Source organism: Aphelocoma coerulescens, chromosome 1 (assembly GCF_041296385.1).
Source record: "Aphelocoma coerulescens isolate FSJ_1873_10779 chromosome 1, UR_Acoe_1.0, whole genome shotgun sequence".
NCBI classification, from domain to species: domain Eukaryota; kingdom Metazoa; phylum Chordata; class Aves; order Passeriformes; family Corvidae; genus Aphelocoma; species Aphelocoma coerulescens.
In genome coordinates, this window is record NC_091013.1 from 87,368,407 (window position 1) to 87,381,666 (window position 13,260).

Genomic DNA, 13,260 nt, shown 5'->3' on the forward strand with positions numbered 1-13,260 from the left:
CGAATGCAGACAAACCCAGATTCTTATTGCAAAACACATTCACATATTAAAAACATGAACATTTCCCCTAAAACAAACAGGTTTGATCCCAACCCAGAGTGAGTCAGGCAGTACCAGATGGGGGGGCTGGGAATGTCTGAGACTTCATTCCATAGAGGAGAGGCTGATACAATAGTTGGCTCTTTGTTTTTTCCTTTTTTTTTCTTTTTTTCCTATGCTGAAGCACAACCTAAAGTGTGTATGGAAAGTGTGTTTCTATAGGAACCACACTGCTGAAATGAGTAGGAAAAGTGAAGTGCTGGGGGGAGAGAAGCATTTAATGAAAGGGGGGAAACACTGAATACTACTGCAGATGAAAAGCCATTGGGTCTGTAAGATATTAGCCAGGTGTTAATAACGTGCTTAAATTCAAAAATCAGAGCAGAAAAGGCACATAATCCAGTGACTAATTGGAAAGGAAAAGAGGCAATTGTCTCAGAACCAAACAAAACAAAAGTATAGTCAGCTTTCAGCATATTCTGCTAATCGAGTACCAACAAAAAAAATAGAATAACATCAATTTTCATCAACTGGCTCCAAAACAAGATGACATGTAAGCTTTACAACACAAACAAAAAGAAAAAAAAAAGAGTAATACTGCTAGTTGTATTTTTCTTGCACCAACAATTAAAGTATCAATTCAGAAACCATTTATAAATAAGGTAATTTCTAGAATTCAGTCACCTAGTCCACAAAATGGGCAGTATGGAAAGACCATAGAGAGCTGGAACATGTCAAACCAGGGATATATATTCCCTTGGTCTCTATCCCTTTATGATCTGAAAGATGAAGAGAGTTGCCCTCTATTTCAGCTGCAGTAACAAGGAAAAAGCCACCTCTAAAACCCCATTATCATCAACAACCTGGTTACTACAGTGAGTAGCTTCAGGCTGCCTAAAAGTAGAGACCTGCTGTGCTATGAATTACACACCTAGAGAAGAGCTGCTCCCTCCTTAGAGATAAACAGATGAAAAACACACAAGCTGTGGAGAGAGCATAACATGTAGAAATGAGTATCAATTGTCTTGGTATCTTGTGTGCAGAGAGTTATTAATGGGCAGAGAAGTGTAGGTATATGGGGCCTTTGAAGGGATGAGGAGGCATCAGGTGAGGATTAAAGAGGAAGACAAACAATCCTGGAGCAAAGATGAAGTGCAAAGACCAGATGGGAGGGAGAGGGTAAGAGGTGAAAGACACAACCAGAACCTCAAGACCTGAAGGGGATGGAGACATCCACTGGATGCTCAGAGATGCTGATGAGATAGAGTCCCCAGCTCATTCCTCTGTGAGATTAATGAGTATGAAGAAAAAATCCTTTATTCTTTGCTTGAAGCAACGAAAACATCGAGAGACAGAATATTGGTTGATATATTTGCAATAATGTAAGGGTGGGTTACATGGTTTTGATTTATTCCTTCTATCATAAAGGAATTGCTAGCACAATCACTATAAAATGCACTGCAAAATATAAATCCTAAGGGTTTTTTTTCCTTTTGTGGCAATAAATATCCCAATAAAACTGTCAAGATTATATCAGATTTTATAAATTCATTTTAAATATGAGCCCTTTTCTTAAACTGCAATCTACAAGCTAAATCTGGTATTGTTTATTTATTTCTCAGGCAAAAGTTTTAGATCACAATCTGCTAAATAAATGCTGAATAAAACCTTAAGTTATACTATTTTTACTGTAATTTTATGTTCATTGTGGAATATATGCTGCTGAATCACTAAACTTGAATCTGTAGATTCAAATAATATCAAGTATGTTGATATATTTGAAAAAAATTAAAATGCTTATGTATTTAAATCTATGTATGAAGTGAAGAATATGAATAATTTCTTAAACTGTGTATTAGCATTAAACTATGTGAGATGCAAATAAAAATATTCTCTACAGTTTAAGAAGTCCATAAAGGTGATTCAATTTTCATTTTATACAGGACAGCAAGGGAGGAGCAAATAAAAGGATTACACAGCCCTTGAATAGTTATGTTAGCTGCTCAATTTTTCAAGGCAACTATCCATTTAAAGTCATGGGGTTTTGGCAATTTGCAAACACTAACCATCTGCTCTTCAGTTTCCAGAAATCAACTACATTGAAAAGACACCCAAAGCCCATAGGAAACGATACAAAGCGAAATAAGGGAGCCTCAGCTAGGAACATCAGCAAGGAAAAAGGTCACAGCAAGGAACAAGCATAGTTTCTACATTTCAAAGAATCCTTTCAGTTTCCTATAGTGACATAAGAAGCTTTTTCTCAGTAATTTCTGTGCTTGGTAAGGTCTGGAACTGGATCTCAGCAGCAAAACTTTGTCAGTTTATTGGTGTCTTACATGGGAGATGTTTTCTCATCTTATTAATTTTTCTTTTTAAGTGTATCTTTCAAACTATTGTTTTTTAAACCTGGGATAGTATTTAAAACAATAATGAAGTAAATCAGTCTTCGTAAACTGCAATCCCTATAGTTTCTTTGAATTAACATTAACAGCTGATGTTTCTAAAAAAGAGCTGAAACTAGAAAGGAGAATATTAGCAGCCCTTTATTCCAGAAAGCTTCTTCATTATGGAAGTGTCTCCCAGACATTTACCTGAAACAAACTGGTCAGAATAAACTGCCTTAGGGTGCCCCAAACTGTATCTTTATCTGTTACTATCCATCCATCTATCCTAATGCTGGATTTTTTTTCCCTGTACCTTTACAGAAGGAATTTACATTTGCATGTTTGCTTTGATCACAGCAAAAGCTCGCTGACCTGTGTGAAAAAGAAACAACCCCTGTAGGGCAGAAAAAACAGCTGTAGAAAAACGACTGCCACACAGATACCAATATAATTCATTATGATTAATGTTATTATCATAAATCCCATGGGAAGGGATAATTCTTTGCCACTTCTTACAAAACACTGCCTCCAGCAGAATTTTAAACATTTAAGTTAATACAGCACACATCAGTGTACTCCACAGGTCCCTCACCAAAATCCATTCCCCACTGGAAAATACAAGTTACAGACGAGACCCTAGAGATCTTTGGAAGAAGAAAGCCACTCAGAGTCAAAACCAATAGCAGGAGGATTCTGTAATAAAACGCAAGTATTAACTGAGACTACAGTGTGGTATAACTGGAACTGCATTCCTACTACAACTAAACATCTGCATTAACATAAAAAAATGGCCACAAGTCACATTTCCCTCCTTATCTCCTGTAAGCAAGCACTGGTGTATCTCCAGGAGAGCAGTCCCATGCAAAAGTTTTGCTGCTCCAGCAGTGCCACTGAAGTAGCCAAACGTTTCTCTAGAGGAAGTTTAGCACAGCAGTCCTTTAATACAGCAGCCCATCACATCAAAACGTTCCTGGTCAAGGGGAAATCACAAAAGTATCAGAATCACAGAGTGGTTTGTGTTGGAAAGGACTTTAAAGATCATCCCATTCCAATACCCCTGCCACAGGCAGGGACACCTTCCACTAGACCAGGTTGCTCAGAGCCTTCTGCAACCTGGCCTTGAACACATCCACAGCTTCACTGGGCAACCTGTTCCAGTGCCTCACTACCCACATCTCAGGCTCCTCTGGGTTCAGTCAGAATGAGCTCATACCGTGGGGGAACTTACATATATAAGTCCTGTGTTTAAATACCCTTTCACATACCAAAGTTGTATCTGACTGGACAGATAACAAACTATGCTGACCATTTCCAATCTCTTAATCTGTCCAGTTAGGATTTCTGCTTCTTAGGAAAGGTTTTGTCTAAAAAGATACTTTGATTCAAGTTGGTGAACTTAAAGAAAACCACAATCTAACAGCTGCTGTGCTTCCCTGTTCCAATACTTCCAGTCACTGCCCTTCTTCTGCATGGATTCTGATTATGGGTTCAGCCAGCAACTATTTCATAGGTTTTTAAAGCATCATGAGTCTTCATGGCATGGCCAGAACAATTACACTCTTAGTATCTTCTATCACCATGGTCTGATTTCATGAGCATCTAACTTAGTAAACGGCAAAGAGCCACAATCAAAGTTGGATTTCCTCAGAAAAAATCATAGCAGTGGCTTTCCCATGGTGTTGAGTATCTTTGAGAGTGCAAAGTCACTTGGAAGAGGAAAGATGAATACAGTATTTGGACCTATTTTTTATTAAAGTCATGGAGAAAACAGGGAGAAAATTTAGGTGCAAAACAGATTAAACAATGTGAATCCTAAGATATTCCTAGAGCATACGTGCACAAATCAAAACCTCTGCAAGCAGAGACACAAATGATTTCAGGTATATCCTTTCCAGCCTCTCTGACCACCAGCTATTTCCTCTCTTGCAGACAGACCTCTACTTGCTCTGAAGTGCTCCAGACCAGCAAGATGTGAACCAGCTCTGAAGTACCAGCTACTCATAGTCCTGCTGCACTTAGGTTTCTATTACTGCTGCTAACTGCAAGGATTATTTGCCTGTCTACAGTGCTCTGCTAGTCCTCCTGCACAGATTTTGCATTGCTGCTTGCTGCTATCCTGTTGTTTTGGGGCTGCCATCGCAGCCAGTGTGACCTTGCCTGCTGTCCTTGTGTGTTCCCACACCCCAAGGCACACTAGGGCTGCTCCTCCACTGTTACAAGACAAGCTACAGGAGATCAGCCACTGAAAACAACCAATTATTTATTTTTTATTTTATTTTTCTAAATAGATTTAGTTCTCTTTTGGACTTGCTCCTTGGACTGCTTCCAAATGGTATCCCTCAGCCCTAAAGCAGTTGTTCTGGCATCACCAGGGCAATTAATTGAATCAGCCTTGGATATGTTTCAGAATCAGTAGAAACACACTAAATAGGTGCTTATCTCTCTGTTGTTCAAAAAAGAACATTAGATAACTAATATACCTATACTTTATATGGATAAAATTAGGTGAGATTGATACTATCCTCTGTGTTCCTTTCTTCCTGTTGCTGTTGGTAATTCTTCATGTAACAAGGAAACTTCTGGAAGTATTTATATTGAAAACAATATATTTTCACCAAAAGACTCTGTTTCACTTAATTAGGACAATCTCATTTTAAAAATCTCCTCAAGTCCTGACCTGTTTTAATTGGGAATTATCTTCTTTATTATGATTTTCCAATATTTTGATCTTCAGTTGTAATTATTAGTGGCTTCTCATTAGCTTCACTTCCCAGTTTTTCATTCTCAACAGCATGTAGAATAAAACTTATTTCCCAGAAGGATCTCATAACTAGCACAGATTAGGAGAGTCTCTATGGAAAAGGCAATCCTGTTTCTGCAATGAATAACAGTTTTTTCAAATTTGAAAACAATCATTGTGTTTCTGAGGGCTGGTTTTCCTCCAAGAAAGGAAATTAATGAAAAACACAGTAATTAGCAATCATGAAAGGATTAATTTCATGAAATGACAAAATATGAATGTAGGTGAACAATAAAGGATGCTTTGTAGTGCCACATATTGGCACAGTGTAAAGTGTGGGGGGAGGACTCCTATTGTCTGCAGTTTCTCTTTCATTGACGTATTTCCCCGTTAAGATTGAACATCCGATAACTCTGACTCATTTAAGGTTTTGTTGATAGGTACCAGGCTCTAGGCAAGCGTAGTGGAGAGAAATGAAAGAGGGAAATCACCATCACTGATGAACACAAACAGGAAGTCAGAAATCGATGACAGTGTTTCTAACAGTGGATTACAGCCTCCATCTGCCACGCAGGGCCAGCCCCCAGCTGGCCTCTGCCTGCTCCTGCTGTTTTCTTCCTACTGGCTTGTAGGAAGGAGTTTTTAAGCAAAGAGTCCAGGTCACTTGCAGGAGAGGGAAGGGCTGGGACCCATGGGGGATTTTTCTGTCTGGTAGAGATACATAGAAAGGTCCAAGATCTGCGCCTGATCTCTGCGTGTCTTGGAGAAGAGCTGCATCCCCCATATGCTTTTCTCCTTCTCCCTTCTGCTCTTCTCAATCTATTTTGCTACATCATAACCTAATATTTAGATTATTGGCTTTCTTATTTTGTTCCTGCTAATATTCTTTCTTTAGGGCTTAGTACTGCAACACTTCTCTTTCCTACAAAGCACACAGAGCTTTGCCACAACTGTCTCTCCTATGATGTCCGGCTGAGACAGATTCCCCAATTTCACATGATACTCAACAGCCTTTAATCCCAAAACAACTCCTAAAATTACCCCCTGCCTCATATCATGCACAAGTATGCCTGCGTAAGCTTTATCTCCCTTTAAAACAAAAGAAAGCATTCAAAGAAAAAAGTGATTCAATCAGTTGTATCCTCATTGTTTTTACTATTTCCTCATTTTCTTAAAGTTACAGGTAACTTGTATTTTTTACACAAGTGAGTCCAAAGACAACTTTAGTTTGCTAAACCTTCACACCTAACTTTACTATCATCTGTAAACTAGTTTAAGTGGATGCAGAAATGCAACGGATCCATGGAAAATCATGGTCTGATTCAAATCTTGAATCAGAAACTTTTACCTTCTTGACTGAGTCATATGCTAACATAAAGAACAACATGCACTCTCTCATTTGCCAGGAATAAATATTTCTATCCCCTTTTCCCCTAGGCTTTATTCATAACTCACAATCATTGCCTAATTGCAGTAAACAAACAAAACCCAGACTCACCGACACTAAGAGCACAGAACCAATAGCAGGGGTACTTCAAAAGTACTTGCTAGTTATACAAAAATAAGATTTAGCAGTGGAATAGACAGTGATGACTCAGTGTCTTTCAAAGAGTCAGTCTGCAATTACAATCTCTATGCTTGGAATGAATGGGGGCAAAAAAAAGACTGGCAATAGTCCAGCCCGTCGATCCAATCCTGTGTCAGTCCCATTTAGCTGGGCTTGATGGCCATGTTAGAAGATGAGAAATGGAACACTTTCTCCCACAAGTGCACTTGACAGAATGTCCCTGTGTCTTAGAAAATAGTCACTGCTGTCTCTGTGAAAAAAATACGACCAAGCCTTAAGTGAAGCTAGGCTGTCAGAATCTCTCTGATGATAATCATAAAGACATCGATTTTATGTTATAATAATGCACTACAGGAATTTTATCTAAAATAGAAGGATTCTATGAGTTTGCAAAATCTTCCCTTTTCCCAAGGTGCCTGTGCAACATCATGTTGTCTTTAACTGATGCTTTGATTAGTCACTCCACTCTCTGAGGAGGTAGCTCTGAGTCTCTCTGCTTATTACTGGAGTAACTTTAAGATTTGTGAGTGGAGTCAACAGGAAACTTTAAATTAGTAATCAGAAACAGAATGGCAGCTAATGTGAGAGCAAACAAATTTTGTTTTCAGTTAGTCAGTCTGATGTCTCGCAAAACTGTAGCTACAAATTTAGGAGTTGCACTAGCTACATATTTAGAAGAACATTATTTTAAAGGTGACTGAACAGCCTCTCTATAGTAACAGATCAAAAAGCTCAAATCTGTTCTGTTGTAGAGTGATGACTCTGCCTTTTCTTAGTTCTCTGCTTCTCAATCTAGCCAGACAAATCTAGAAGACAGGGCGTAAAAGGAGGAGACAGATACATTACTTCTTGCCTCGGTTCTCCATGACTTTCCTTAGCACACTGGCTTAGCCAAAGAAACCACTTCTGTGCCCTTTGTATTTCCAAAGCTGTACCTATAGCCACCCAGCAGAGAGGAAATCATGTGCTGACAGATATCTGCCTTGTTACCATTTCCACACAGGTTTCTGAATTCAGTTTTCTCTCTTTACAGTCCCTGACAGTTCATTAGGGGACTACAAAACAGGAAATCTGTTTTGAGTGCGAAGTCATACTAAAGATAAACATCAAATTGAATTAACTATCAATATACTGACAGTGAATGAGTCAAGGCTTCTAAGAATTTGGACTTTTGGTCACAAGAAATGCCATCTTTGTGTTCTGGTTCACGGTTGCTGTATGGAGCAGTGCTGTTTGCAGTTATTAAATGTTATGATCACCATGGCAACTCCCCACTCAGTTTTTCTACTATTTTGCTTGTTAATCTGTTAGAGATACAGAGTTTAGGCACAATTCTGCAAAAGGCAGAGCAATTTTGACATACTTCTTGCACTCAGGAAGTAGACGTTCTCAGCACCTCAAGAGAGCAGATCAGCTCCTTGTAATGGAAGTCATCCTGCACTATTTTGCATTCAGAAAGATTCTGTCTCAAGCTCAGCCAGAGTGAGATACCAGAAGTAGTCCTTTATACACTTCATTATCTATGTTCCAGCAGCCCCAGATGCCCCAAACAGCATGGCATTAAGCCCCCTCTTAGAAACAGTAAATCAATGCAATGTATTTGTTTTAAAAAAGGCTACTAGATTCTTCTGCACTACTGCAATTTTTTCCTGTAGCATGAAGGATGTGATTCTTCCTTCTGCCCATCACTCTGTCATGGGAAGAGCAGCTGAGAAGGTGGAGGAGTATTTTGCTCTGACTGCATAGTACTTTCTCATTTGTAACAATTCACAGTCAGAGCACTCTAAACCTGGACTGACCTGTCATAATTTACCTTCTCTGATTTCCTACCTGTGGTATGAAAAGGAAAAAGGGAAGAAACTAATGATTTAAATGACACTAAATTAAGCCCTCAGTCCAAATCTGTCCAGTCCACCTATCACTTCTCCCAGGGAGAGAGACTTCAGAAAACTATGCCCTGAGCTCCACATCTAAGCCAACACTCTTGCAGGATCTGTCTATAGGGCAGAGATGTGTGTCGCCGACACATCCTCGTGCAATCTGTTCATGCACCACTAGCAGAGGCAGCATGTGCTTTGGTGCAGGCTGTGCCAGCTCACCTGAAAAATCCCAGGTGTAGCACACCTTACAGCTAAGTCGAATGTATTCATGCAGGATTCTGAGTATGTTTGGATCAGGTGTTACCTGAATGGTTATTTTTGCTTCTACCCTTCTACATTTTACCACTGGGAACTAAGGAGTAGAAGCTTCTACATGGAAGATTTTTCCACCCCACACTTGGTATAGAATAGAACCTCCATTATCTAAACATAAAAGTAAATGCAACTCAACTGGTCTCTAATTACATCCTACTTTTTTTTTTTTTTTCCCACACAGTAGTGAGGAACTCTCTTCTGGCTTATGGATGTTTCTGACCCTCCATGAGCACCTAAAATGAGGTAATGAGCAAGACTGGTTTTTTTTAATATGAAGAACCACAAACAGCTCCAAAATGCTGAGCAAATCTACAAAACTGAAGTTGAGATGTTGTCAGATTAAGTCACCCAGCCACCACTGAAGACTGTACCTTCAGTAGCTTGGGAATTTCATGAAATACAATGTCTGGAGCCTGCACAGGTATGAGAGAAAGATGTAGTTTTTCATACTTGAAATACTGATGAGAAATTGCTGAATGTAACTGTTTACCAATCTTTCTGAAAAACCATGATCTTATATTTCACAAATATGGTGTATCTTGGTCCAAATGGATTTTGTTAGGAAAAGTAATATAAGCCAAAACAGATGCTAGAATCCAACACCAAGCAGAATATCCAATGTGTTCACATGGTAGAATAATGAGTCGATGCATTCAAAAACGAGATGAATAATTAAGAGGACAGAATTTGTGGTATCAAGTTAGAATACTGATTTAGGTTTAATGGTGTATCCTTAAAAATACCAGCTGCGAAATTCATACCAAAAAGTGCACTTGCCCAGTTTCTAGCAAACAGGCATCAAAATGCAGCTTGAAACTCAGTAATACTATATATCAAGAGAAAAGCTCTGGATACCTTGCCAAGCACCTAAATGTTCAAAAAAGGAAATTTCCACTCTGTGTTACAAGCTGATCAGTAACCTTACTGCAAAATGGTACTTAAAACATCTGAAAAACAGCACTCTGCCTTATCTGCTAGAAAACTGGCAAACTCACTGCCATCACCCCTACTTCATCAATCGATTAAAACTTGGAAGCTTCTGGTAATGGAAGGCAAAAAAAGACAAATACATGGTGCTGTTGCAGCTGAAATCTGAGCCTTTCCAGTGAAGTCTAACTACATGCTGGCCTGCGCTATTAAAAGCATAACAAAAGGGTTAAGGAGAGGGATTAGTCCCTGCTATGCAGTTTCAGGAGGCTACATCGGAATTCTGTCCAGTGCAGAAGGACATTAATAATCTGGAGAGTGCCCGGCTGAGGGAAGGAGAACTTGCTATGCAGGGAGAGGTCGAGAGAGCTGGGTTAGTTTGATCAAGGGACTTGTGTTAGTTTGATCAGGAGGTGTGACTGCTCTCTTCAGCCAGCTACTAAGTGGGTACAGAGAAGTCAAACTCTTCTTGGAGGTAATCAGTGACAGGACAAGAGGAAATGGACACAAGCTGCAGCAAGGAAAATTCTAGTTAAACACAAGGAAAAATGTAGTTAGTGCAGTCAAAAAATGGAATGGCTTGTATAATTGCCACCCTTGGAGGTCTCTGAGACCACCCGGACAAGGTCCTGGGCAACCTCATGTAATTTAGAAGGTAAGGGCTTTGAACAAGAAGGTGACTAGATAATATCCACAGGCCTCTTCCAATGCAATTATTCTGATTCTACAAAAGCAGTATTTCAGCTGGAGTCAGTTAACCGAGCTGATTTCTTACCCCCTTGTTCTGTTGGAGAAAAACTGGCTGTACACTTCTGCAGGGCAAAAACAGTACCAAGTATCAGCAACCTCATAAACAACACGGTCTGACCTGAATGTTTTCCTGGATGACAAATACAGTGCATGCTCCTTTGAGGGAGATATTAGAACTTGCCGGTTTCTGTAAGAAGAAAGGAAATTTCTGCAACAGTCAAAAACCAGTTTTGCTTGTGCTTTCAGTATGGTTCCATCAGGGCCATGAACTTACAGGATTTTTTTAAAATTTAATATTTATTTGTTTAAGGAATTAGAACAAGAAAAATGATGAGTAAAAATGTCAAGATTACTATATTTAGAAAAACAGTACTTTATCATGGCACGCAGCAACTAACCTAATAAGCAACTATAATCTTGTGAAGATTTTTCTTGAAAAGGGCATTTCCTTATGTTTTCTTGCATAAGTGTTTGAGTGGCTAAAATAATGTTGTAGTAAAGGACACCTGAATTTTCCTTTTTATTGCTTTTGCTGAATTTGGGCAAATCACAGTCCTTCTGTCTTGAGAAAATAACAATTCTGCAGGCTTCTTACAAAATTTCATTACTCTGTTGTTAGGAGTCTTTGAAATGCTCAGTTAAAAATTGCTAAGTGAAAATTTAAGCACTATGGTTATTATGGCAAACACCCATTTACTTTCCAGAAATATATTTACTACACATTTACTGCACTTTTATCCTTTTCAAATCCTTATTCCATGTGAATAGAACACAGCTATTACACATGCATACACATGCACGAAGCCACTGAAAATTTACTGGATGTTTAAGAGGTCTGGACACTGCAGTTCTTGTTACTTTAAATGGGATCAATTTCTTTTTCAGTTTAAACTGAGAAATATTTTAACTTTAAGAGCAGGCTATATTCAATGGCAGAGCCCCCACCCCCATAATTCAAAGGAATGAAAACAGTTTCAAACTGAATCAGAATACAATACATTAAATTCAAATTCAAACCTTCTTCCAGCTAATTATATTACCACAGATGGAGGTATGCAATTTACTGAGCATCTGTGCATAGCAAAATTTTGGACAATGTGGGTGGTGCAAGTTTTAAACCATACACATTCTGTGACTGAAGCAAAGCAAAAGGACTCATTGATGAGAGTTATTTTGTGATTTCAAGCAAACTCAAAGCACTGCATTTCACAGTGCAATTAAGTGCATAAAAACACACTGGGAAGTGCAAACCTGGTTTCAGATTGGGAATTAGAAAAACGAATGTGTCCTTTAGGCATAATTCTGCTCCTTTGGTGTAAATCAAAGACAGACTTAAAAAAGAAATGCAGAAAAAATCCAGGTGAGCAGCAGAGCTGGTCAAAGAGCAGAAAATCCTTTTCCCAAAGAGCATGCCTTCTTTAGAACATGGACTCTTGGCATCTTTGCTCTCTCCTAGTCTGCACTGCTCACAGTTTGCTTACAGCTGCAGCTTTGCCAGCTTAACTCTTCAGCTGGGGAGCTACTACCAAAAGATTATGATCTGATCCATAGGCAATCCTTCCTTCAGTTAACCCCCACTGGCTGGACCTGCTGTGACTCAGGCATTCCCATAAAACTTGAGAGGCAAGTAAAGAAAGAAATCCATGATCAAACAAGCCCAAGCACAGTTATTTGGTAGCTAAATCTCTGACTTCCATTAACTGACAGTGGCATGACTACAGGCTACTAAATGGATGCACCTGGTAAAATGAGCTCAGAGGATGCTTTGTAGCACTGGTATTTTGAGTAACACTTATCATGAGCATATGTACAGCCCCCTACAAATTTACTTCAGTGATCTAATACACCTGGTAGGTGTGATGAAAACTAAATCCAAGGGGGATAAAAAAAAGCCAGAGAACTCACAATTGCATGGTGCCCACTCTATCACCAGCAAGCCAATTTTTTTATGGTGCAAGAGAGAGTAAACACTTACCTTCCCAACCAACCAGCTAGTGCCTGTGCTACAGACTTTCTGCTGCTGTATGTGCTGCTGGCGTTATGCCTGCTGTGAAGGAGGATATTTGATCTGGCATTAAGCTAGGACTCAGGCACAGAGGGTGCCTTATGAACACAAAACCAGTCAAATTTTCTGAATACGACTGAATCGGCAGCCTAGGCTTACAGGGCATCAGCACTTTACATCATCTTGCAGCAGGGGCTTGGTCCAGAGCTCTACTGACAGATTCCATCAAGCCACAACCTGTGAGGCAACACAGTGCCACAGGCACAGCACCCTCTTTGCTCAGGGTAGACCCTGAAGCACTCTGAATTCCCACAGGAATTAATACTTTCCTTGACTACTCTTAGGAAATAGGACTTCCACGAGAGTCATGTCTGTGAAGAAAATAAGGACAACATAGCCAAAAGCAGGGAGGGTGATGTCATTCATTTACTTGTAACAGTAGGCAACTAACACTCTATTTATGCACAATAAGTCATGCTGAGAGTGCTTCCCATCTGCTCCCATGACAAACATGCTTCCACATGCCATTTCTGCCTTTATTTATGCAGTCCTCACTGAGAACTTTAGTAAAAGGTTAGTGGGTCCTAGAACACAGAGTGTGTACCAGCAAACAAATCTCTTGCCTGAGTGCCAAGTGTTTCATGATTTTTGTG

The 13,260-nt window shown here is 39.4% G+C and overlaps 1 protein-coding gene across 10 annotated transcripts in view; it reads right to left on the bottom strand.

The window, feature by feature from the left end:
- DLG2 (discs large MAGUK scaffold protein 2) overlaps positions 1–13,260 on the bottom strand; it is a 1,009,135-nt gene that overhangs the window by 135,794 nt on the left and 860,081 nt on the right. The window contains exon 1 of one of the 10 annotated variants that reach the window (XM_069015987.1): positions 10,628–10,673. The exons of the other annotated variants lie outside the window; for them this stretch is intronic. The gene's annotated coding sequence lies outside the window, so the exon portion shown is untranslated. Of the gene's footprint in view, positions 1–10,627; positions 10,674–13,260 lie in introns of those variants that run through there. 10 annotated transcript variants of the gene reach the window in all.